This window comes from Coloeus monedula (assembly GCF_965178545.1).
Source record: "Coloeus monedula genome assembly, chromosome: 10".
Lineage (NCBI taxonomy): Eukaryota > Metazoa > Chordata > Aves > Passeriformes > Corvidae > Coloeus > Coloeus monedula.
Window position 1 is genome coordinate 4,987,608 of NC_138790.1, and position 25,833 is coordinate 5,013,440.

At 46.6% G+C, this 25,833-nt stretch overlaps 1 protein-coding gene across 1 annotated transcript in view; it reads right to left on the minus strand.

The window, feature by feature from the left end:
• Window positions 1-25,833, minus strand: part of GPC1 (glypican 1) — a gene marked incomplete at both ends in the record, with an annotated part of 194,936 nt that overhangs the window by 97,348 nt on the left and 71,755 nt on the right. The window lies entirely within an intron of this gene.

Consider the following 25,833-nt stretch of genomic DNA (forward strand, 5'->3'; position numbering starts at 1 on the left):
CATCCACCTGCAAACACATCCCTTCTCCTTACCCAAGCAATAAGAATTCATTTGAATGAAATCAAACATTTATTAAAAAAAAATACCCCTCTTGTTCCAAGCCTGTTCTGACATAAACCAATTACCAAGCAGTTACCATGTTTAAGGTAATTTGATTGGGAATGCCAATGATTTTGCTGGCACTTTTACAGGACTGCTGTCTTAATGTCATAGCTGAGCCTAAACATCTTTAAAATTGTGTTTTATCTTGTGTGTCTCAACAGCTTCAAATCCTGAACCTACACAGTCTCCAGACTTTCCCATTAAAGTCCTTAGCTATTTTCAGTGTAAAGCTCTTAGCAAATGCATGGTAAAGGGTCTCTGAAACTGGGCATGTGTCCTACCCTTGTGAAAGGTATCTCATTAGCAGCCTAAGAGCAACTTCTGTAGTTGATGTATTTTAGGCAGAAGGCATTCAGGTTGAGTTTGCATTTTGCTTCTCCTTGGATTCCTGCCCACAGATGACCCTTGAGCAACCTGTGCAGGGTGTGGGGTGAGCCTGCCCTTGGAAAACAGGTTACCATGGGCATCTGTACTGCCAGTCCTCCTGCCTATGTGATGGGAATTGCTGCTCACCAGCTTTTGTAGGAGAGTAACTCCCATCATCAGCTCTGTGTTGTGCTCCCAGCTGAGAGGAGTGTCAGGGTGGTGTGTCCTGGGGGCTGCCCGTCTCCCATGAGACCCACTCCCTGTCCCCATGAGTGCCCAGGCACCACTGCCAAAGCAGCAGGAAAAGCAACAACTTACTTCAATATAAAAACTTAGAGTCAAATATAAATATCATGTGGCTCAATGCCTGCCATACCAAATGCAGTCTCAGTTCCGGGGTTTGCCTGAGCCTCTCCTTCCCTCATGAACTAGATTGTTCCAAGTCATTCCCTGGGCTCCTTTCTGGAGAGCTGCATTTATCTGTACAGTGTCAGGGCTGCTGACATGTGACAGACAGGCAGGAAAAGGGAGCTGTAATTTTTTGACAAGACATGGCTTTGATTCCTGTCACGGCAAATTAAAACCTTTTTTCTTGTCCAGCCTTTTCCATCCAATTTCTGCTGCCACAGGATTTCTGGCAAGGATGGAAGCTTTGTGGACAGCAGTCTTACTGTGGGATGCATCCTTCCATGAGGCCCCCGATGCCCTCAGGACAAAGCTTGGCCTTTACAGGGTCTGGCCTCTCTGAAAAGCCAGTCAACAAAGAAATGGATCCCAAGGGATCCCAGCTGTTTCCAAAAGTGCCTTTACCACCTCAGTTGATGGTGAATTTTGCTGGTGAGATCCTGGTCCTGCTCAGAGGCCTTGCACTCAACAACATAAGCACTCTCGCCATTCCTCTGGGTGCCATTTCCCACCAGGGCTGGCAGGCTCAGGTGAAGCCTCCAATAGCCCTTTACAAATACCCTGTTTTGGGAAACTGAGTCAAATCAGTGGGAACCCTGAGGATCTCTGATCTCCTGGCCTGCTGCCAGCAGGATTCAGGCAAGAGACCTGCCTGAAACTAGGAGAGCAAACATGGACATCCCTGCAAGGAGACACCAATGTGTTCACCAAAGCTGCCCGTCATGCAGGTCCCCTGCACAGGCTTCAGAAATGAAGGGGGAAAGTGTGGGGATTGCCCCCAGGAGGAGAGATGGGGAGGAAGAACCCTGTGCCTGAGTTCCCTGATGGACACCAAGGGGCAGCAGTGGTGTGAGGTGTGCTAAATAAAATGTGACATGTCCAGACAAACCCTCCTCGCTCCCAGCCCGGGCGAGGCACAGCGTGTTTGGGCAGGATGGCTCCAACCCAGCTGTGATAGCACAGCCTCCACACAACTGGAAAAAACAGGCAGAAAGCAGGGGGAAAGTCACACCTATAGCTAAAATGGCTTAATTTTACACAACTTTGTGAATTGAAAATAGAATTTTTTCCATTCTTGAACTCAGAGCAGTTTCAATCCCTTTTGAAGTAGCATTTATCTTAGCTTTCTGCAGGTGTTTGTAAGGTACTCAGCAGGTGTTTGTGTGGTGCTCAGCACCACCACACTCTCTCAGTGGGAAGCAAAGTTTTTATCATTTATCTCTGTAACTCAAACTCAGCACACACAGAACAGTCTTACAGCACTGTGAAAATGCTTTGCTTTCTTTGCTTTTTAACCTGACCCACCCTGGAAACATTCACTATTATTATTTAACCTTCTTCTATTGATTCCAAAATAAATGTGCTCCAGACCATATTTTGGTTCTCCTTATATTTCAAAGTCCCTTTGTTTGCCAACTTGCCTTTGTCCCATTGCTGAAGCTTGCACTATAAATATCTCTGGGTTCACCTGGCAGGAGAAAACTGCAGATACCTGTGGAGAGCCAGAGGCGTTTTACGAGAAGTAAATCTCCACAACAGAGCGTGTGTTCTCTCCCCGCTGCTGTGCTGCACAAGTTCTCCCTGTATACAGCTGACCTGCTGATCACCACTTGCTGGACAGCACATGCTCCCAGCCCCTGGAAGAGCTTTGCAGAAAGCAGACAGACATGGCAAAAGCCAAACTGGCAGCAAAGGGAGGGCTGCTCAAATCTTGAAGATGACAGATACACTTCCAGCCACCAAGGCCAGCTCTGGGTCATACCCAAAGAAAATTGCACTATCCCAAGTCTGTAGTTGAAACCCAGCCATCTCTCCTCAGCCCTAGACTTGCAACCCCACAGCTGAGCAGGTCTGGCAGTGCAGCACAGAGGTGCCCAGGCTGCACTCAATGGCTCAGCTGACACCAGCTCTGTGCTGCCCTAAGAACTCTGGATTTAAGACACCTTTGTAAGTAAGAAAAGATGCACTTTTCGATGCTCTGAAAACAATCAGCTTGGCCAAGTCTTCCACAGTCACAGTGTGAGGTTCAATCTGGGTCTCTCTGGAAGAGCCAGCTCCCCTGCAAAAGCTGCTGAAACTGGGGTGGGATGTAACCCACCAACTGCGTGGTCCCTTGGAAACAGAAACAGGGTAAAGCATGCATGAAAACAGCATCAAGCAAATATCTAATTTATGATTAGCTGCCCTGGAATTGAAAGGAATAGGCAGGAGGCTGATGACAAGAGAATATCACACTGCATAGCTACAGGCTTGGATTGTCCTTGAAATACCCTCTCGAGCTGGCTGGGTTAGCAGATCATTTTGGCCATCAAATTCATTACTGCACTTCAAAGTGCTGAATATTAAATCACTTGACCGCTTTCCACTCAGGGATGGAGTTAGGTCCAGGGTCCCTGCAGGGGGAATAGCCCTGCCCACAGCCACCACTACCAGGAGCTAAGACAGGGCTCAGCTCCCTGCTTCTCCCACTGTGTTCTCCAGCCTCACTGCCCTGGCCCACATGGGCTCCCGGGGCTGCCTGCCACAGGCTGTAACACACAGGAGCTCAGCTAACTGTGCCCAGGAAAGCTCTCCAGCTGTTCACTACTCCTGTCTATCACCCCACCAGGAGGCTCTGAAAACAAGACAGAAGGGCAGTCCCAGGGGTGTGAAATGCAATACTGAGAGAAGAGTCCTTGGCTCCTTTAACCATGTAAATAGTGCTGTTTCTATCCCTCTCACAGGATGTTGGAGATTGAATTAATTACAATGTTTGCAGAAGGTTTGGGGTTATGTGGCTGTGTCAGAGTATCTAAATGCAAATTATTACAAAATCATTCCTCCCAGAGGTTAATTTATTTCAGGCTGTGATAAATCCATCATAATTCTTCCCTCATATTTGTAACCCTCCTCCCACTTGCTCTCCAAACTGTTCCAACAGCTCATTTCATGCTCCTAGCCTCAGTCCAGCCCCCCCATGCCAGGACAACTCCAGCCCAAGCTCCCTCTTGGGGGGTTTCTGGGTGGACATGTCTCAGGCAATCAGTCTTGCTGAAGTGCAAGGCATGCCAGGCATGACAGGGATGCCAGGACACAGCCCCTGGCCAGGTGCAGCCAGAGAGCCTGAGAGCACCTGGCAGCTGAGGAGCTCCAGTCCTCTCCTACTGTCCCTGGTAGGCATTAGTCTCTGTTGGCCTCTCCCTCTTCACACCTAAATCCCATCCAGGCTAATGAGCATCACAGCCAGGAACTGAGGACAAAACAGTGTAGTTTAGAATACGGGTTTTCTTTTCTCTTTCTTTTTTTTTTAACCATGTCAAAGTGTCTGCAGCTGATGCAAAACGAGCCTGGAGGTGGTACAGATGTTAAAAATACCTCGCAAAGAGGTAGTGCAATGAAAGTAAATCCCTTTCCTTATGCCTCCCAGCTTTTCCTGCTTCAGGTGTTCCTGTCCCCATTTATCTTCAAATATTTATCTTTACGGAGAACATGATTTGGCACGTGCTAATAAGTAGCTGACAGCACAGCCAGCACTAGCTACTATGATGCTACCTTGAATCCCAGTCTTGTCACAGATAACTCCTAAGGGGAAACAGGGGTACGCAAAAAACATTTGGACTAGGAGATAGTCCTGGCTGACCAGCCTAGGAAGAGCTCTTCATGCCTCTTTCACTGAGAACCATCCGCTGGCAAGCTCTGCCAAACACCTACGCCCCGTAACACCTGTGTAAGGTGTCCAGGTGTACAGCTCATCTCTTGCAGTAGCTGCTACCATCAAACTGAACCAGAGACCAGACTGCTCTCTTAAGCAGAGTGAAAATCAGATATTTTCCCATACTGCAAAAACAGATGCTAGCTGTGCAGCCTACTACTTTGATTTGCAGTCAGCTGTTGGCAAAATACGATTATTCTATTTTCTGATCATGTATTAAGAGTATCGTCATTTTGGCTTCAGTTTGCACATAATGTCAGGGGAGTCACCACAGGCCTGAATATCAAGTATCCTACAGCAAACACTGTGATCAAAATGCACTGAACCATGTTCTCCCTGGTCTTAGTGATACTGCAGGCTGAGGATAGGCAAGGTGGCTGGCCCAGAAACCGGGGGCAAAATATGGTCATGAGGAAGAGCTGTGCTCAAATGAAGTCCTTATTTTCCTGCACTTCCTAGGAAGATGCACTCTCAGGATGAGAAGCAGAAGTGGCAGGGTGTAGCTGGAAACCAGCCCTGCCGTGGACTCAGGGATATCTTGGACGAGCTGGCCTGGGAGCTAATGCAGCAAGGTGGAGAGGAGGGAAGCTGTCTGCTTCACCAACACCCTGCAGGAACCACTCAGGAACCTCAGTGCCTGCTACATGGCAAGACCCAGGCTAATCTCAGCCGGCCCACGGCCACGACAGAGCAGTGTCACAGCTGACACATGAGCATGACTGTGGAAGAGGCAGGGGCTCTCTCATCTGCTGCATCCACACTGGTGACCCCACGCACATCCCTGCTGCCTCCCGGCCTCAGTAAGGAGAGAGGGATTTGGGTCTAGCACAATCAATCCTATCTCCTTGCTGCTGCTGAGGGAGTAGCTGGGGATATCTCGGGGAACTGATAACAAGGGCATGAAGTCTTTTCAAGCTGCACACCACAGGTCTGAATTTGTCCCATGTCAGCAGCTTTTGTAATGCCTCACCATCTAAAGGCTGATCAAACAGGTTGCGCTGAGATGAACTAATGTTTTCGTTCCAGATAAAGAAAACAAGCACTACGTTCCACATCAGTGACAAAAACAGCAAACTGGAAAAAATAGCTGGAGAATATGCTTATTCTTATAAAGCAATGCACATGTTTAAGATGGGACAACAGCAAAACATTAAACACTTGTTCCCACAGCTCGTCATTCAGACCAGCATTATACCAACAGGAGTGAACAACCAAGAGCAGGTAATCCGTAAGATTTGTTCTTTCCACTCTTATCTTTCTACTCCTACTAGGATTTAATAAACTATCAAAATACTGTTAACCAAATAAGACAACTTAATCTGGCTACTGAATGGAGTTGGCTCCCTACCAGGTTAGTGCTGTTCTGTAATTGCATTACAGTGAAAACCTGACAGAGTGAATAAATAGAGGTACTTCTGAGAAATGTCACAACTGGCACCTCGAGCAGAAACCCACTGATGGGTGGGAGGACTTTGGGACTGCCCCGTTAGTACCGACACAGGCTGCTCAAACCGGGAGCCTGGTGCGGAGGAGGCTGAACAGCAATTTCCTCTGTATTTGCTCTGTTCGTGTGTCAAAATACTTCAGGCTCTGAGGCTGTCAGCTCAGTGTCAAGCTCACACACACTGGAAGTGTGGTATCAATTTGTTTAATCCTAGACCCTGATGTCAGAGGAATTTATAAGGCAGACAAACATGGGCAAAAAAGTTAATTAACAGAGGAGAACGAGGCACCTCCGTGTCCTGGAAAAATACTAAGTACAGAGTAGATAAGAGTGCCTTCAGAAATGACAGTCTGAAAATCCTAATGTCATCTGTGTATGTTACAGTGGCAAACTGCCCAGAGGAAAGGAACAGAGAAAATGTCACAAGTGCTGACAACAGACTTGATTCTTAGTGAAATGCTCTGCATGAAAGCACTTCACCCACGCATTGCTCCTTTGGGTTTTGGGAGTGTCTTTCTGAATGAAACAGAATACCCCTTCCCATCACTCTGCTCCCCCAGTTTCTCTCAGGACCTGCCTTTAGCTACATGGGCCTGACTCTGCCTCTGCCTTTGACCTGTACACACACCAGGAATCAGCACAGGGTGAAATGATCCAAGCCTGTATTTAAGGACAGAGTAGGAAATGCTTTATAATTTGCAGTAGAAAATATCTTTTTCAGTGGTTGAGAGAGGAATGAAAGAAAAAGGGCCAAATCCACATGTACCACAAGCAGTGAAAGACCTCCAGCTAGCAGAACTGACTGAACACACTGAATCCAACACGCCCCAGATCCTCTTCTAGGCACTGGACACACAGTGGGGGTGCTTCTGAGCAGGGCTGCTACATGAGATGATCCATTATAAAAGGCTTCAACTGGGAGTTAGGACATGGTCTACAATTAACACTCTCCAAGTAAATCAATCCTGAAAGAAGCCTTCAGTTCAAACTAGACCAGTTGCAAGAATCGTGGAGAAACACACAGGGAGTTCACTGTTACACCCTTTCCTCCCCCCTTCCCCGACAAATAGAAAACTTTTAAATTTAATCTTAGACAAGGGAAGAATTATCTTGTCTCTTCACATAACACTTGTGGGGTCGTACTGAAGTTGTATGTCGCAATCCATCACTATCAACCTCTTTCAGAGTTGTCCTGAGCACATCAGCTTCTCCCCAGATGTTTAGTTGTGTTTTTTCTTCTTGGAACAAAGAGTCTTTTTATCCTCAGTTTGCTGCAATCTAAAATAAGATCAAACTGGAAACCTATCACTCTTATCAGATACAGCTTCACTGCAGGCTTCATAACAACATAAATATGTTATTACATAAGAGGCAAAGCAATTCATTAAGCAGAATCTTTTTTACCAGCTTCTTCTCAGAAAAATATCTACTGGAGAAACTGTCAGCTCTTCCTCACGCCCTGGCAGCTCACTGTCAGTAGGATCAGACTGCAAAAGGAATCTGGGTAGTAAACTATGGATTGAAGATGTAGTTCACACTAAGAAGTTTAAGAGCCGAAGGCCTTTGGTTTATTCTCCATTAAAAAACCCCAAATTTTGGGGCAGTAATTCATATAGTCCATGTCAGGAACTTGAGGAAGGGACAAAACCAAAAGGCTTTTCCAGTTCACCTGCTGAAGCTCTGCAAGGAAAATAGTGGTACTGCACTTGGGGCTAGTTTGAGATAGAGACTAAAGAGCTTCAGCAAGCTTGTAAACATTGCTCAAGAATGGGGAGTGCTTATGGCTGCTCCCAATCATTTCAGTGCAAAGAACAAACCTGTATTAACCTCTCATGGAGAAGTCAGCAATTAGGGAACATTTCCTTACAAACCCAGCAAAATTCAAACAGTTGACGCTGGTGAGAAAACCATGAAAATCATCTTTCTGGGTTTCAGCTGCATGCTCAACCCTGGGCTCCTGGAAGGCACTCCCTGTTCCTTATCCCTCTGCCACCCTTGCAGGACAGTGGGATGAGCAGGATGTACCACACCAGAGGAGGAGGCTGGGAAGGCTGCACAGGGCGCAGGCCACAGCTGCCCACCCCGATAGCTGCACTCCTGGCTGCCAGATCACCCAGGTGAGGTGCTCTATGCACACAAGGAGGGGCTTGCTCTCTAGCAACAAAAATCTCCCAAGGGAAAATCAGGAAGCTAAAAAAACCTCAACCACTCTGTCTGCTGGTAAGAATGAAAATGACTCCTGAATTTGAAGAAAACCTTGTTTTTAAATAGTTATTAAACAAAGTTTTTGGACCCGAATCTCATTCTGAGAGTTTGCAAAACCAAAATGTCTATGCCTAAAAATTTAAGAAATTAGATTTAATGAAGCTCATTAATCTGAAATTCCATAGATGTGTGTACACTTATCAAAGCTAAAAATAAAAATATGCATGTCTGAATTATCTAAACCCCACAAATTCAAGATCATCTTTTTTTAGATTTTTGTAAAAAATTAAGACACTTTACCTATGAAGAGCTGTTGACTTATGCCATAAATTAGAAGTGCTTATACCTCCTCTAAAACTCTTTGCTGTATGTGTTGGCAGGGATGTGGGAAGGTGCGGGATTGGAGGGGCAAGTTCTGGTTGCTGTGGGCTTTTTCACTTCGCAACTTGAAGCTTTTTTCAGCCCCAGAAATGCTTGCCTCTCCTTCAGCTATTGCTTTGCTTTAATTGTCTCGTGAATGTTTTGGCCGGCAGTAAAAGTGCCGAACTGTGGAGCCCTTCCCTACAATTTGAGGCACCATGAAAGCAAACAGCAAATATGGGGTCATCTTGTGGGAACATGAAATTGCAAACTTCCAATTTGACAGAACAGATGCAGCTGATGCAGAACTCAGATGGACAAGGACCAGCATCAAGGCTGGAGAAGCTGCTGTGTGAGAGATCTGCAGCAGAAGGAATTCAATATGCTGCCTTTCCCTTCTGGTTGCAGACGCACGTAAGTGAAACCTGCGCCATTGCTCTTCTTTTTATGCCTCCATCTGATCTTCCAAAAGCACATTACAGAAAGCTGCCTGTAAACCTGAAGATGCAAAGGACATCCCTACAGACTTCCTCTTCTGCCCTTAAAATTAATCCAGGGTTATGAGAAGATAAGGACATCAGTCTGGTCATGCCAGAACTGCTTCATGAATAGATCTTTGTTTCCACAAACATCAAACCATCACCTTTCACCCCTACACAGAGGGGTGGATCCAGAGGACCAGGTTTAAACTGAGATAAACATTTAAAACTCCAACATCCTGCTAGATCTCAGTGTGGCTTACAGTGCATATGCCCAAAATTTTACCAGAGAAATGTATTTTAGGCAACTTCTGTTTGAAAACTTAATGGAAGTGTAGCTGTTCTCCCCTGAGCGTCAGGAACAGATGACTAAGAAATGTTGCCAGTATCTGTCTTTCAGTGAGATTAGTGTTGGGTTTGTGTGGTATCCTATTTATAACTTTGACAAACAGCTCAACCAATCATTTCATACTTAATCATAGCTGTCTGCCCAGCTCCCTTCAGAGAAAAGCTTTTCAAAAACTATGTGCCAACATAATATGAACAGAAAGAAGCAAACCACAGTCAAGAAAAAAAAGATCTTGCTCCCCAAACCAGCAATAGCTATACAGAAAGCAGGTCTTGGTAAATCGTAAGGCGTAATTAGAGCGTCATTATTCATGGGACTGCACAGCTATAGTTAGTCAGTGTTTCCACTGTAAACCCCTATTTTCATAGAGGTTTGCAGCTCAGCTGCAAGGAATTAGTCTGTGATGAAATTTGGCAGTAGAAATTGTAGAGCAAGGATTATTTTTTTTGAAACCGTTTAAAGATCTTTTTTTCTCCCCTCACTTTCAACTGCTCTCTCACTTCTGAGGCTGTAGCAGTACTTATGAAAGAAACAAAAAACACTTCTGTGTGCTGTTTGATGTTTGGTTTCTGTGCATGTCTCCGTGTGGTTAATGGGACCAAAAATATCAATTTAGCAGGGGGTTTCAAAGAGAAGTCTTAAAAACTTGTAGTTCGATTCCCACAAGAGTTACAACTCAACTTTCCTTTGGATATGTCCATGAACATTAGTATCTACACTGTTAACTTAATGCATTAAGGAACCTTCACATACTGAGTAAACCTGCATATCCATCTAATGACAAAGATGGGTTTACATTTCATGGGATAGAGCTGTTAGATTTCTTTACATCTTTTTGCTTTGAAAGAACATTTTCCAGGGATTATAAGAGATTACTTTCTGCTGGACTCAACCCTAAGCCCTACATTCACCTGTCTGTTTCCTCCTCACCTACCTGACGCTTCCATAAGGGCTCACATTTCAGCACGAACAAAAAGCATGGTGGGGACCACTAACAGGAGTCATGAGGAAGGGAAACAGACAGGAGAAACATCTCCATGGGACATTTTGTCCCAGATAAAATTAGAGCATTTCACATTTTCAGCTACTCAATAAAAACAGACTGCTGTTTGCATTTGTAAGAACATCAGAGGGATGCATCTACTCTTTTCCAACTAGCTTTGGCTGAAGCATCCTAGGGGTTCAGCATGCCTGGGCATGAATGAGATTTGCTTTCACATATACAGACCACACTCCAGAAAGGTACAGAAGCCTCTGGCACTATGCCTGGTTGTCACTGCATGCCACAAGCAGCATGAGAGGGAACTGCCTCAAGTGCAGCCCCAGCTCAGAGTAGGGCAGCAGTTAAACAGCTTGAAAAAAACGAGTGTAAAACCATGAGCTGGAAGACTTACAAGCCTCAGTCTGCAACTGGATCACTGTGAATGGCCCAAGTGTTCATATCAATATCTTTGGTGCACAGTTTCTAAAGAACAGACTAGTTTATCCATGCAATTTGATTTTCTAGTGAAACAGATGGCACCATTTACCATCACCATGCTTCAAACCCTGTTTTCCTGGACTATGATCTTGGCATATGGGAAACTGGGCCACCTCTGAGCTTCTCATGCCTTGCAAGGTTTGTGCCTTCCTCGGAGCTCCCCATCCCAGCACTAATGAGCTTCCCCTTGGACAGCTTGGCAGAGTGACAAGGATGAGTGCCTGCAAGGTACCAGGAAGAATTTCTGAGAGCAGCTGCCTCCAAGCTCCCTGAAATCCCGATGCACTCTTCACAGGACTGGAACAGCAACACCAGCTGTCTCTGCAGATACCCCACCACTTTGACCACTATGATTTGTGAAAACCATAAAAGAGAAATTCTCTCTTTAGAGTGAAAGCACTTTATGTTTGCTAAAAATTGCAGCAAGCACAGTATTTATGTTGCAGGAAGGAGGATCTGAACTCCTGCCATGTCTTAAAAACAGAACAAAGCAAAATTTCTACATATACTGCTTGAATCTGCTTTTCAAGGTGGTAGTTAGAAATTAAGAGGCAAATGAACTCAGTAAGATTACTCATGTACCTTCAATCATTTACAGGAATGTTAGCAAGAGCTGTGCTTCAGAGGGCTGGATCACACTTTCCTGCTGCAACATTATTAACCTGACATAACATGTTCATAGAGTAAGAGGTGATAACGATGCTGTAACAGGTCTCCCTAGAATATGGTGATGATTAGAGAAACTGTCACTCATTAAGCACTCAGCTAAATGCAGAAAGATGGCTGAAGGAAAAGCCCTGCAATTTCAGGAATTTATAACTTGAAAAAGGTCCATTCTCAACATTTTGCTTATTGGGTCTTTTTTGCTTGAGTGTTGCTAAGAAGTGGCAGATTCACATCAAATGCAGACTGCACACTCTTCTCCTTCACCACTTTTCCCCTGAATGTAAGCAATAGGTCTTCTACACCCACCTTAGAAGACACTATGGGCCAGTCAGTGAAAAATGCAACTTTTAAAATCTGAATTTAGTTCTCCTGATACTGTGTATCCGAGTAAGTATGCCAGTCCTGCTTGGGAAAATCCATACTGCTTCAAAGTGAGTCAGGTCCCAGGTACTACTCGGTCTAAACCCAGGACCCCAGTCAAAGCAGTAAGTCTCTGTTTGTTCCCTCCGTTCCCTTACTCACTGAGATGCTTTTGCTCTTGAATAATCACATCCTTTGTGCATCATGGCACAACAGTACTGTCACCAAATTTTTCTTTCTTGTCATAAGAAAAAAGGGACCATCCCTGGGAGGTTTATCAAGTCTAGAAGTCAACTCTGCTTCCAGATTCAGTTACACCAGTGGAAAATGTTCTTGGCACTCCTAAGGATGTGATATACTACCTCCAGACATTCACCAGTCTGGCCACTATTTGCCTAAATGATTAATGTAATTCAAAAGCACTTTCTCCTTTTGCAAGCTGCTAGGAAAATTTAATACCAGTCTGACCAGTAAGTGACAGTGACTACCATCACTGTCAGTATGTGTTTCAGCAATGCCTTGCAGCATGCTTTCCCCTGACCCCGCCTACCTCTGGGCTTCTTTCTGAGCTACTGACATAAAACCAAGTGCCCACAGAGGAGCAGTCTTCCAGAGCAGGAGACTGCTCTGTAGAGCAATCACAATTGTATGCAGGTTGCTTGCTTCCCACCAGCTAACTCTGTGGCCTTTGCTGACCACTTTGGTAGGAAAGTGGAGAGGATTTGCTCCTCTGAGCACCCATGGAAGTAAACTGCGCAATTCTCTTGGTTTTGGTATTTATAAGCAAGTCATGTTCCAGCCTCCAGGCTTACTCAGGGTACTGCTGAGGGACTGCTGCTCCCCTACCATATGTGCTCACACAGCTTGAATGCCAGTCACAGTGAGCCTCAGTGCACCTGCACTGGAGAAAATCCAAGTGGAAATCTCATGGGAACAGGTGTTATCACTGGGGATGCTTAGAAACAGGCTGGGCAAACAGATCTAAATAGACTCCACTGATCAACTCTTAGTTGCTGTATCTGCTGAAACCATGTGGCCGCAGATGACATTTTTGTTCTCCATTTCCCAGGATGTTATGACCTGCCCATCTCCCTGGCTGGGGTGTCAAGCAATGGTATAGATCATTCCCTCATCTGGGAATCAGGACGAGAGACCCATCAGTGTGCAAGAGTGACAGGAAACTCTACTTGCCCAGCATTAGAAATAAGAAAGTGCAACAAGATCCGCACCTTTAATTACAACCTCACTCCCTGTGACAGCTGAAACCCCCTTAATTAATACACTTCATACACTGTCTATTTTTGATCTACTTCAAATTCCAACCACCAGCAGAGGATGTTTGTCCCATTCCTGCTGAGAGCCCCCTGGGATTTGTGATGCCCATCATTCAGCCTCACTCGAGCAGGAAGACAGCTGTGGATACCTCTCCCCTGCATGAAATATCCCCTTCCCCCCCTTTCTGAGTATGATTGGCTCGTTCAGCTTCCTCAGCACTCCAGACTGCCCTGCCTCCCATGGCATACAGAACTTCACCTTTTAATAAAACAAACTCAATGTCTTCCACGTGTCTTTCAGGCCCCATCTCTGAAATCCAGCCATGAGACTTCCCTGTTACCTTTATGAAAGGTACATGACCGATCTCCTGTAATCAACAGATGATGAACATGTAATTCCACATGTCCTCTTACACAGGCCTCATCAGCTGTGGCCCACACTGCACTCCTGCAGAAAGGAGACCACGTGGTGGACTGGCAGCTCAATTTTCACCTCTTCTTTTTCCTCCCCAGGCTGTTCCGACTGACACAGATTATCCACTCACTCCTCCTTTGACCCCTTTCACTTTGATCTTTGGTTCCCCACATTTGTGCTGAGTAGAAGTGCAGTGCTGGAGTGGCAGAGCAGCAGTTATGCTCCAAACTCTATGGATCCTGTGAGACAAAATCTTGGGTTTCCTCAAAGTCCTCGTATCCCTTGCAGCACACTGCGATCACCTGGCTTACCAAGAACATGGAGGAAGTATCCCTGACTCTATCCCAGCATGGCCTTCCACTGGCAACTGGCTCCTTCCCCTCTGCTTACAGAGTTCTGCATCTGCCTTAGGATATTTATTAGGGCACACAAATAACAAAACCTGCACTTTGGTCAGCAGTTGCCTTAAACCAGCAGAGACACTGAACTACCAGTTTCTGAGGCAGCATCTGATGGGGGAACAAATGGGAATGGATCAGATCTCCTTGCAGAGGAGCTGCTGTTAGAAATCCAGATCCTTTTCAATGTGATGCAAAGCACTTGCTATAACTTCAGGCTGTTGGCCACCTGAGGCTGAAAAGTACTCCCACCGAAGTTGATGGACAAAACTCCTACTGCCTTCAAAGGCAGAGGGACTGGACCCCCAGCGATTCCAACTCTTGTAACCCATCTGTGTGCTTAACAGTAGGTTAGCCAAATTGGGAAGAGCTTTCACATCCATCTTCTGAGCAGACGAGAGAGGTTTGTCCAAACACTGCCCAAGGCTTCTGCTCCATTACTTTAATCACAACCACTACACAGCGACTGCCCTTGTGTCAGGAGCTTGAATAAAGTGCTGCTTTTCAGAAGTGAAGCGTGCTGCAAGTCAGATGCTTTACAGACACTACTGGCCTCCAGTTCCTCCAAGGTGGACTTTGAAAGCTCTGTGCCAGATGGCCACCTAGTTTCTAGCTGTGGCCTTCAGACTGTAATTAAAGATACTGTCAGAGATGAGCTTCCTTCATAAGTCCTGAAAGTACTCCAATTCCATGCTTTTGCCTGCCAGAAGATGCAGACTTCTAGATGAATTTTAGGGTTTGTTTTTTCCCAGCCTGACACGTGACACTTCAATAAAGGGGCCCAAGGGTCACAAGAACCAGGCAATGTCTACTTCCCGAGGCAGCTCAAAGCCACCAAGATTTCGTATGAAAACAAGAACAGTAGAACAGGTCCAGAACAGGAAAATGATCTCAAAGCCTCACCACACTCTAAACATGGACAGCTTTCAGTGTGTCCCTTATTCATATTATCTACTTCAGTTCCTAGCAAATTTCACTTTCATTGCTGATTTGTATTCAGAGAAGCCAAATGGAGCAGCCTGCAATGCAGCAGAAATTTTTCAGGACACTTTTCAGGACAGTTGTCATTTTGGAATATCCTACTCCTTCCCTCTTCCCTGGGTGCTTCATTAAAAAAACCCCTACAAAACCCCAAGAAACCCACAACACTATTCCAATTCTGATGGTTCTCTGTGGGATTTGAAAGAGTCTCTACTATCCTCATATATTCATCTGACCAAAGAGAGAGAGAGAAAATACATTTTCTCTTAACCCCCAATGTACCAGGCCAGGAAGCTCCTGAGCACAAGAGGTAGAAAGCCCAAGCCCAAAGTGCATCTGCTTAATCGACCTCTGTGAGCCAGCACAGAAGCCAGCCCTGGTTGCCCGTTCCATATCCCTCCCCAGCTCCCTGGCAGCAGCGCCTCAGTCTGCTCCGTCCTCTCCCTGCTCAGCTGTCCGGGGCTGACATCGGCTGCCGAAAGGGAGGCTTTGCCTTATAAAGGAATGAATGCAGACTAATCCTATGGAACAGATTATGCAGAAGGGCACTCCAGAAGATCACAATCACTTGTGGCTTCACCACCTACCAGTTAAATTCTGGAGACCTGCGGCTGCTGCTGGGAAACCTTTGCGTTACAACGTGCTGTGCCGTTCGGCCAGACTTCCCTTTTCTCAGCAGCCTGTTTTCTCCTCCTCTGACTTCACTCATCCACACTTCTTTGCCATCATGTCCTTTTCCCCATCTCATAAGTAAGCAGTGTGTCAACTGGGAATTTTAACTACCTGAATGCAATGCTGAGGTTGCATGTTATAGTGGGAAGAAATGAACACCATCAGCTGCAGTGCCATGGATTCACTGTCTCTGCAAGGCAGAATGGGTATCCCTTTGGTGTTCCTTTTTAAAGAAAACAAACTCCTCACAGTAAAGCTCTCAGGATGTCAGAAAAAGAAACGCTGAATGAAGCAGCCTTTCTACAAGGGTGTATTGCACTAAAGCTTACAATAATAATTTGTGCTTATCTTCACAGAACCACTAAAGCAAAGGCACTGTTTCTCTCAGGATGAGCTGCACACCTAAAGCTCAGCACTGTTATGTGCCCTCAGCCCTGGGCAGGCTCAGGGAAGCCCCTGAAGGGTCGTCCTGCCTGCTGGTACCTGGTCACCATTGTCTAAGGTGAGACAAATTATACCACTGACGGACTTTGGCACTCTATCCATCTTGGACAGGCACAGCAAAATGGTACAGCAAGATGGTCAAGGGCCAGGATGAGAAAAAAAACCCATGGTGTGCTGTGAAACAGCTCATCCATAGAAACCTACCACCGCCTTGGGCTGGGTGTCGGCACCCACCCATCCACACACACTGCACTTCCACACAGGCACACGGCATTGCCACAGCCTCCTTGTGCAGCGACCTCCCCTCCACAGGAGTGGGTCTGGAGAACCCAGCAGGAACAAGCCCAGCAATTCAGATGCAAATGTCAAAGCCGCCTGTGCTGAGGGAGCACAGGGGCAATGTGGAGCAGGCACAACCCTCTGCACTCCTGCATAACAAGCAACAAGTCTTTCCACAACCGAAATGAAAATATCACTTCCCCGAGGAATGGGATATTAATTATAAGCCTACGCAGTTCTAGCAATGCCTGCTGTGTTTATTTCGATCCTTACTACCACACACATTGCAGCGGCAATACCATCTTTCCTTAGAAGTATTAGACATTACAAACCTCATTTAAGAAAACAGATTTTGCCAGCAGGCCATCAGAAAGATAAGAAATAACCTGACTACACTCCAGGCCCTAATTGTTTCAGGATTTAGCCACTGAAAATACACCTTCTGTAGTCTGCTGGGGCTGGGAGATAGCATCTTCTTTAATCACCTCTGCTCAAGCCCTTCAGATGCTGCTTAACAGCTCTATTCAGCCTGGGAAAGCACAATTCTGGTCTGTCTGTCATTCCCGGTTGCAATCCCTATTTGTTTCCCCAAGCAGTAAAGAGTTGTTGTCAGCTAGGCTGTATATTTTCTTTATACTAACTGATGAAAGTAAGATTGTGGGAGGCTCTTACAAGAGCTTATAACCCTTGTCTTTCCCAGCAGCACAGCCACGGTTTTGCTTTTGGTTCAGCTCCCAGCCCATGAACCTCTGTGCCAGTAAATTAAGCAGTATCTGGTGTTTATATCTCCCACTGGTCACTGGTATTTTCTCCCCCAGAGCCTGACTAACACCCAGCCTTTTCAGCTCATGTTCTCATCCCTCGTATTTTTCAGTCATTGCAAATTTGGTTCAGCATTAGTTGAAATGGGATCAATAGCTGAGACTATTGATCTGGACCCAGAAAAACCTTTGCTCACATTCACACACTGGGGCCAGACCACCACAGAGCCCCAGGTGGGGACCACACTGCAGGGAGGCCCATGTGGGCTCCTCTTCGCTTTGTGCCAAGTTTCTTGCCTCTGCTGTGGGAGGGATGTGTCCCCCCCACTTCCAGAGCATGCTCAAGACTGTGAAGCTGGATCTGTGAAAACTGGTACTGTTTGGATCCAGGATACCATGCACTTACTGCTACCAACCAGCAGGTCAATGGCCCTGGAATGTGGCAGCCCTTAAACATGGCTCTTGAGGTCAGGGCAGGTGACTCATGAGGGAAGCCCTCTGTCTGAGTATCTTCCTGTCCACTCCAGCCATTATTCCCCAGGGAGCTGAACTATTAAAATAATGTGATTATTAGTTTCAAGAATGTTTTGTTATTTTGAGTGATTAACTCCAGGGATCTTTAGGAGCCTAGGTCTCAAAAACCACTGAAATTTGCCTTCCAAAATTCAGAGTCTCTCCTGATGCGAACAAGCTAAGGTAATGGAAGTTAACTATGAAAATCTGGTAGCAAATGGAGGGCATGTGCTACTCAGGAGCAGTCATCTTTCTGCACCCTTTTTCCCACATTTCCAATGTTTTGAATACAGATGGATTTATTTTTAAATTCTCTTTCTGTTGAGCACGATGAGGTAGCCACAGGTGAAGAAAACGCTGACCATCTAAGTCATGCCTGATGCCAGCTGCAGGCCCTGCAGCAGAACAAGGCTCAGCCTTGTGTCACGCTTGGGTTCCTGGTGTGGTGCAGGACCAGGTGAAGCCTCTGCCTGTGAAGAGCCCCTGCCTGGGCGAAGGGCTGCGGGTGGGAGGCTGAGAGCAGCACACACCTGGGCTGGAACGCAGAGGGGAGGTCCCTGGGGAGGGGGCTCAGAAGGCCATCACGGAGCTTCTGACAGGTCTGCTTCACACATCCTGGCTGGCTGACAGGAGCCTATGGCATGGGAACCACGGGCAGCAGGACAAAGCAGCACCACAGCTGCAGCTTTACCTGAGCTGCCAGCTCCAGCTCTCCCCAGCAGGGGACTTCTCTGGACCTCTCCAAAACACCAGCAGGTGCAAGCTCCCTGCAGGGGACATTCCTCGGCTCCCTCATGTCAGAGTGCAGGAGCGAGCAGCTATGCTGAGAGAGCAGAATGTGGGTCCCTCTGATGAGGTAAAAATGTACCTCGCTGAGCATGAAGGGAGCTACAATGCACTTCCAACTGTGCCTGCAAGCCAGGACACACCAGAACAGTCGGTACCAGAGAGAGGACAAAGACGGTGCTCAGAGCTGCACACCTCTGCCTTGCAAGGGTGCTGCAGCTCCCGGGGTGAGCAAAGGCATTGGGTTTGTATTTATTCAAAACAGCAGATGTTCCTCTGAGATGGGAGTGGAATCACCACATGGAGCCTTTTTGAAAACACCAGGGAGCTAAATGGTGTCTTTAAGGACAGCAGTAGGTTTATAAGGATGCTGCTGTGCCAAAATCACATGGCAGTGAATTGAGCAGACAGAGTTACTCAGGGGGAGAGAACGCCAAGCTGTGGGATCAAAGGAAGCCATCACCCACCCCACAGAGACAAACCCAGCCAGCCAAAGTGTGCTTCCCTACCCACCCTCCCTCCCACTCCCCATTCCACCCTGGGTGGATGCTGCAAGCCCCCAGTGGCTTTTCTGCATCATTTGGGCAAGCCTGAAACTTTCCTCAAACAACTGCCAGGTCTCTGCAGTACATCTCCCATCCTCTTATCTGCTGACAGAGTGCAGGAGACAAACGAGCAAGTGGCACCCTGCAAGTGGTGGCAAAGCACCTCCCAGGAACAGGGCTGGGTTTGATCTTCCCCTGACAAGGAGCGGCTGACACTGCTGTCTTTGTCTGCCATGCTATCAGAGGCGTGCCAGGAGGAAAGGAAGAGGAGACAGGGTGGAGAACAGCTTGTCCAGAGAAGCCAGCAGGAAGAGCAGTGCTGGCTGCCCAGGCACCCAGCCTGCTGCCCTCCCCAGACCCAGGGCCAGTCCCTGCTCTGGGGCAAACCCACAGAGCCACTGTCAAGTGTCCTCTAGTGCAACCTTGGCTGCTGCTCCCCCAGCAGAGAGCGCTCTGCTCCCCGGCATTTTGGTTCTATACACCTGCTATTCCCCCCATTCCTTGGGGTATAAAAAAAGCCCTCTAGCTGGAGTCCAGATACATTGGGTATGAATTTTATGCCATTGTAATCACAAGCTACAGTAGGTATTACAACCATTGCAAAGATAGTGCACATGCAGTACAATGGCGCACAGCTAGAACAAGCTTGGTTTAAGTAGTCATAAACTCAGTATTCTTGACACTACAGCAGCTGGCTGTCTCCTGAACCCAGGTTGTTTCTAAGATATCTACCACTGGCAGTAAAAGATATTCATGGTTTCTTCTAAGTTTCCTTTGGAGAAAATGTGCAATAGGATGCAGAAGGGATAGTTTGCTATTTGCTGTTTAGGTTTCTCTTGCAGAACAGCTCTGAGAGCAGATATCCACTGGACAGGGGTTCTTGTGTGTGACAGGCCCACTGCATATCTAAAGATTTCTATCAGTTCTTTGCTTTGTCTGTATATAAAGTAAGGAATTTACATGTAAAGAGAGCATTTAAGTCAGTAACTGGACTGTTAATACAGTTGCACCTCCAACAACCCAAGAACAAGAGAAAAGAAGTGCCTGAAAAGCCCTGTCTAAACCACCTAAGGCACTTCAGATTGTAGCATATGCTTTCCTACCACCTGCCTGCAGAAGCCACAGCACCCAAAACGCGATCTTTAGACTCACTTCATTTCTGTGGTCTAGTTCTTACCCCAAGACTCCTTGGTATGTGCCAACAATATCTGGAATTTCTTTTCCACCTCCCATCCATGGTCTGGACAGGGCTAGAACTGTTTGCTTGCAAAATTAGATGCAACCCTGTGCATTCAGCCCAGGACAGACACTGAAGATCAAACACATCCCTTGTTTCCAGAGACACTGCCTCCCCCACTGCCTCTTTCCACTGGGTTAGTGACGAGAATAAATCCTGCTCAGATGATCTGCCTGGCAGTTCCCATCCAGCAGCACATGCAGCCATGCCTGAGAACACCCACTAGGAAAACACCTTTCTGACTCACTGCAACAGCAGCTAAAGAAGTTCAAGAACCAGCACTTCATCCTCCTCCTCCTCCTCCCTGCCTTTAGCCTCTTGTTGTCTTCATGGTGAGAGTGGTTTCATGGCCCCTATCAGTTGAAAAGGCACATTGTGGAGCTAAGCCTGTGTATCTTCGTGTTTCATCCAAACCAACCAAGAGGCCGGGAGTGAGACAGCCTGCCTGCTGAATTCCCAGTCCCCAAATGCTCCCTGGGTACCGTGAAAGCTGTCATTTGCATTACCCAATTTCCAAGTGCTGAACAGTTGATCCATGCTGAGTACACCTCTGCCTTCTTCACCAGATGCTTCATCTGCTGTTTGCAGCCTTATGCTTACTTTGTCCCACAGATTCGTGCTTCATGTGTGCACCAACTGAAAAGCAATTAGGGGCAGAGCTCCTTGACAGCAATTCCAGGTACTGCTGCCTGATTACTGCAGTGGCTCAGGGGAGAAGATGTGCATGTAGATATATACATATATGCACGTCTGTGTGCATGCATGAAGCTGACACGCACGTTCTTTCCCTTACGGGTACCTTGCAAATTCAGTTTAGGAGAGCTTCTGCTCCCTGGTACCGCCAATAAATACTAAATACAGACTCAGCAGGGTTAGTGCAGTTACATTGTTCCCTGACTGGAAACAGGTGAACTTTTAGCCGAAGATGCAAGAAAGAACAGGGAAACAAGCTCATGCTCAGAGCTGCAGAGGAGTCAACATCCACCCTGTCTTAACAGCAATACTTGCTTATTTTGGCTGCAACTTAAATAGACCAGACTCTTGATACAGCCCACCTGCATACCTATTGTGCACAGTCATTTTCCAGAGAAGTGTTCTTCAGGATCAACTGTTTCCATGAATCACAACTTACAAATTGTTTTTGTTTAAAATAAATCACAGAAGAGCTCCCTGCGAGGGCTGTGTCGCCGCAGTTACTTACGGGCTGTTACTCATCTGCTGTTTCAACTCCACCAGGGCCCTGGTACTGGTGTCACTAAATGATCTCCATGAATGTGCAAGAAAGCCTAGTTCTTGCGAGTTTTCCAGAGGGAAAAATCCTTGTCAAACTCCATTACAACCCAACAGCAGAGAAGATGCAGCAGGCCGCCTAGTAGCACAGGCTTGGACACAGAAGGCTAAATGTGTCCACCCTAAATCCAGCTGTATGAGCCCCACATCCTGCTGCTTTTTGCAACCAGCAAGTCTGACAGCCCAGCTTGAAGTCAGCAACTATCCTATAGTCCACAAACTGATGGCAAAGCTGAACCCTTGTTACACTGCTTTTCCTTGGGAATTTGGCATTCCACTTTCAACACAGACAATGCCATTCTGAGGGACTGCAGTACCTTAGTATCTCATCGCAGTCTGGATAGGACACAACCCTGCTAAACTGCAGGTCTTGCGCTCTGTATTTACCCCACTCAAAGAGGACAACAGGTAATTGTGATTACTCCTTACCATTAAATACTTCACCATAATCACTGTGTGCTTCACCATTTGGAAAACAACATCTGAGAAGTGGATTTTTTACTTTGTAAAACTACTGGTTAACATCAGTTGAAACATAACACACTGTCAGCCCAAGAGGAAGGATAATGGTGTCTTCCCGCCTCAGGTAGCTTCCATGCCCTACTTCTCAAGCACACCTTCCTTTACACTTTCCACCTAGAAGCAGCAGATTGGCAGCTGGCACACCACTTACACTAGGGCAAAACTCCCCAGCTTCACCCCCAAAAGCCTGAGCTCTGCCGCAACTCCCACCCCATGGCCTTCTTTCTATTCACTACTGATGAGCAGACTCCCAAGGCCTGGCTTCCATCATGCCTTCCCTGTCCTACGCCTGTCTGCTCCGCTCTGTGAGCTGACAGATTACTGAAGGCTACAGGAGCACAATTCTTGTACATATCAATATCCTGCCTGTTCCAGAGGATAAGCAGGCTGACCGTGTGTGAATCTCAGCTGAGAAATAAGGTCAGCAGAGAGTCACTGGGTATGGGAAGTCCGGCCACGTCAGCCATGTGTGTTTGTTTTTGCTTTAAAAATTCATTCCTATACTTGCTTCAAGGAACACCTGGGTTGATAAGACTTCTATTACATTTTTTTAATAACAACGATCGTCAAGGATAGTCAGGTGAGTTCGATTGGATGTGAGGCCTGAATCCAACCTTCGATTACAATAACAAAAGCACCAACCTGTGATTAATGGATCTAGTTCTGATTCAGTGAATTGGCTGCTGTAAGCCAGAGCAGCTGAATTTGGCCTCATTTGCTAATAGCTGGCATCCATTAATTACCCTTATTGCAGAGGAGTATGTATAAGGGCTGCTCAAATGCAGGAATTGCACTGCTGCTTCTTCTGCTGCCACAGACTTCCCCACAAGGGCTTTTCCATGCTATTGCCAAGGAAGAACTTTTGATCTCCTTGCATGTATTGGAGGGACAAGGGATAGGTGTGAGATGGTTGGGAAGGAGCTGGGCTACTGCCGGGTCCTTGCAGGACTTGCTCCAAGGCACTTGCTATGGGCAGATCCTGGGAGGAAAGGCAGATGGGGAAGTGCTCACTCCTCATTAGCAATTACTGCCAACAGCCATCAGTGTAATATGGGTTCTGGCTGCATGCTTGTATGGATGTACAGAGCTGCTTTCTTAGCTCTGGAAAAGGTCTTTCCATGTACTAAAGAATTTACAGCCTCACTGGACATTACAGGAAAAGGGAAGGTGAAGGAAGCTCTGTGCAGACGCGGCACTGATGTGCTCAAGTTTGTGCAGCAAGTCTGCAACAGAACCAGAAACTGTAACTACAATTCCTGCATCTCTTATTTGCCCTCTAACCACCAGGCTGTTCTTTGTCTGTCCCTATGCTATGACTGACAGGCATACAGCAGGAAGGGCCATCTGCATAGGCCGGGAAAATGCAGTATATCCAGCTCAAGAATCTCAAAACTCCATCTTCATACAGAAGTTTTGCAATAGAAAAAGGTTCTGTGAATGTCAGCATTTCCATATTATCACCATCTGTACATAGATTGCCATGGCAGTGAGAATTTAAAAGATTAAAAAAATGAAATTTAAAGATAAAAACTGGTTTAAAGTTGACAGTCTTGAGGAGTTTCAGTGCCTTGCAGGCCTCATCAGTTTTCATTCATCTAATGTTCTCTTTTAAATACACTTGACAAACTCAGATGCTGGGAAGGGAAGTGCTGTACCCAAGGACGCACTTCTGCCTGTCCCCACAGCATCCCAGCCCAGGGACAGGCAGCACTAACAGCCCAGGGAAGGGCTGTCTCCTGCATCCTGTGTTGCAGCACTGTTTAAAAACCACCCATGCACATCACACCCAGCCAGCCAGGGCAGCTCCAGCAGAGCCTGCAATTCCCAAGTGTCAGAGGGTGTCACCGAACTCGGCTGGCAGGGTGGGGTCACCCTGCACAGGTACAACACCCTGGACAAGCACAGAGGTGCTCTCTAGCACAGGGTATTCTGGCCTCAGAGAAGAGGAGATAAACATGGTATCATGAAAAATGAGACAGTGCCTTGAAACCTTGCCTATGTACCTGGCATTGTCATTTTGTGGATTCAACCATGAGCAGCTTTTTTAGCATTTCCTTAGTCAGCTCCCCAAAGACAAAAGGCCAGGAATACAGCCAAGCAAGTAACATGATAATAGCAGTTATGGCAATAGCCACCTTCTAAAAACCATCCTACACTCTTTCATGATAAGATAAAGAACCAGAAATTGGAAGCAGTGACTGCCTGACATTGTCCTTCGTCCAAGGAAAACACTGACTCCTGCTACTTGGAAACACAAGTTGAGCAGACCTGCTGGAAGTCAAACTCTTAAGACACAAACCATACTGTAAACTCAATTTGGCTCTCCTGGCACAGGCCAACTTCTGCATTTCGCTTCCACAGAGAAACACTTCACTAGGGAGCAAACATGATGTAAGCACAGGGCAGCCAGTACATGCCCCCTGAACTGCCTCTGCTGCTGCTAAACAACTGCAGGGCCCAGCTGGGATGGGGAGAAAGAGTCTGTCAGGCCATTCATCTGAGCCTGGGCAGGACAGAGGCTGTCACCACCTGAAGCTGTTGTAGGGTCTGTGCAGACTTCACTTGTGTGTTCAGTCCAGCTGAGGCCAAACAAGCATCTGTGCTCACACATGCAAATCTGTACACGTGCATCTGCCAGTGCCTTGAGGAGCTCTGCTGGCTCAAAAACTGCAGGAGCCAAAGAAAACAAATCAAAACCCCCTTGCTGATGGAATCAGTCCCACAGCTCAGGACTATCTCCTGTTCCCAGGATTGCTCCTACAGACCAGAGGACAGGGGAGAACTGTGCAGTACTTGTTGCTGGAAGAGCAAAGCTCTCCTGCTTTACAGGAGGCTTCACATTTGCCAGCAGCACTGGCAGGTTTTGTTCTAAGATATTTTGGGACTTGTTCATACCTGAGACAAACTGTTTCTTACACACTCTCCTCTGTGTTTTTAGGTGACCTAGAACATTTGAGAGGTGTTTAATTTCAGAAGATACCTGGATATATTTTGAGATTTTGCCTGTGCCTTTGAAAGAGTCCATTTTTTGAATTCCCCCTTGATTTCAGGGAATGAAATGAATGCCTCCTTGCCTGCCCACTGTGCACCTTTGGCCGTTTGATGAGAAGCCAAGAGACAAACGGCTCCATTTCTCCAGCCAGCACAAGAGAGGGACTCAAAGTGGTAGAATGAATAGCAAGTACCATACTCCTAATAATCAGAAATGATGTGGTACAGGTAAGGAAAAATTGTAAAACAACAACGTAAGTAGTGGAATAAAAAAGGGAAAAGTTGCTCATCATTTGCACTCCATCTGCCTTGAAAGGCAACAGTGTTTTATTTCCTTTGGTAGAGGAAGGTTTGCATAAAACATAAGCAAGGTTGTACAAACCCTTGGGGTTTAATTTGATTCTAGTTTATCTTTTGATCAGCACATCAAACAATTGTGCAGCATTTTCTCCTCCTTCCTCCCCTCCCAATTTCTAAAACCTGCCTGAAATATCTGTGTGCTGTCTCTCACCAGGGCAGCACAGAGGCTTCAAGGTAATGCCATTATATTTAAAGGGAAGTTTTTGCCAAAATACCCCAACACAGGGGCAGCCCTAATGCCTACAAAGGGCTTTTAACAGTAGGTTGAACATGCCTTGCAGTTTTTTGAGCCTCTCTTGAGTGGAGATGTTATTAGGGGAGGAGAAAGCAAAATTATTACCCACCCCAGCAATTGCAAGAGGCCAACTTCTGCCACCTGCACCTCCAGGGACCTATCACAGCCAGACAGCAACCCAGGTGTAAACAGCTGTGACCTGTCGCCACTGTCTGCAGACCAA